The sequence below is a fragment of the Gossypium arboreum genome, chromosome 11 (assembly GCF_025698485.1).
Source record: "Gossypium arboreum isolate Shixiya-1 chromosome 11, ASM2569848v2, whole genome shotgun sequence".
Classification (NCBI taxonomy): Eukaryota; Viridiplantae; Streptophyta; class Magnoliopsida; order Malvales; family Malvaceae; genus Gossypium; species Gossypium arboreum.
Window position 1 is genome coordinate 71,417,976 of NC_069080.1, and position 1,509 is coordinate 71,419,484.

Consider the following 1,509-nt stretch of genomic DNA (forward strand, 5'->3'; position numbering starts at 1 on the left):
ACATTCTTAGTTATTTACTTATTCGCTCACAAATTATTCATGTAATTACTGTCGTAATTGCCATTGCATTGTCATTCTTGCTTTGCCTTAGCATTTTCCAGTATTAGTTAGTATTCACTTCGGACAAATCCTTATTATTTTAAATTACCATAGCGTACTTAACTTGGTTTTTCCATAACAATAATCATAATTCATTATAATAACTTGACCACTCTTATACCTAATCCGATCCCTGTGGAGACTATCTCACGTATCACTTTATTACTTGATTCGACATGTATACTTGGACAATTTGCATATCATTTTACACGCGACAAGTTTTTAGCGCTGTTACCAAAGATCGACAATTTGGTGCAATTTGGTTTGGTTATTTTACTTAATTCCATTAGTTTTATCTAACTTGGTTTAATTTAATTTCTACAGGTTCACTATTAGTGCATGAGAATAGGGACTTCTACTACAAATTGTATCCTTTTGACCCAGAGATCAAGAGAACTTTACAAAGAAGGCAAAAAGAATTGTGAAAAATGGCTAGGACTGAGAATGACCCTGGTCTCAATGATAATCCAAATTGTTAAGATGTTAATCCTCTTATTCGTAGGGTGATACCTGGTATTAGTGATAATCTGAATGGTCAGGATGCTGATCCTCATGTTCATAGAGTGATAGATGACCTAGATAGATCAATTGAAAAGCATATTGTGTCAATTTATGATGATCTTAATCCTAGGATAGTCATACCACAAATACAAGCTCAACAGTTTGAACTAAAATCAGTAATGTTCCAGATGTTGCAAACAGTAGAACATTTTGGTAGGTTACCCACTGAAGATCCAAGACTGCATTTAAGTCTTTTTTAGATGTTTGTGACTCGTTTAGACAACATGGTGTTCCTGAATATGCTCTTCAACTTCAAATGTTTTCATATTCTTTAAGAGATCGTGTGAGAGCATGGCTGAATACTCTACCATCAAGAATAGTGGCATCATGCACTGCTCTTTTCCAGATGTTTTTCCTACAATATAATCCTCAAAATATGAATGCCAAGCTTAGAAATGACACCACATCTTTTCAAAAATTGAAGGATGAAACACTATATAAAGCTTAGGAATGATTTAAAGATTTAATTCGAAAATGTCCGATGCATGGATTTCAACACTGGACTTAGATAGAGATATTCTATAATAGGTTGAATGCACATACAAGGATGGTAGTTGATGCTTCCACCAATGGCAACTTGTTGGATAAATCTTATAACGAAACTTATGAGATTTTGGAAAAGATTGTAAATAATGATTGTCAATATCTAACAACAAGAGCTAGGGCGGGCAAGACAGCTGTTGGTACTATGGAGCTGGATGCAATCACTTCGTTGACAGCCCATGTATCTTCTTTGCCTAATATGATTAAAACAATGAAAAAACCCACTATAGTTTAGGAAATGAAAGTAGCTGAGCTATCGTGTGTTTATTATGGTGAGGATCTTGTGTTTAGTGAATGCCCATCAAA

The 1,509-nt window shown here is 34.4% G+C and overlaps 1 non-coding gene across 1 annotated transcript; it reads right to left on the minus strand.

Moving 5' to 3' along the window:
• Window positions 1-1,045: 1,045 nt before the first annotated feature.
• Window positions 1,046-1,152, minus strand: LOC128285081 (small nucleolar RNA R71). The gene has a single exon (XR_008275496.1). It is a non-coding gene; the product is annotated as a small nucleolar RNA R71 (small nucleolar RNA).
• Between the last annotated feature and the right edge of the window lie 357 nt (window positions 1,153-1,509).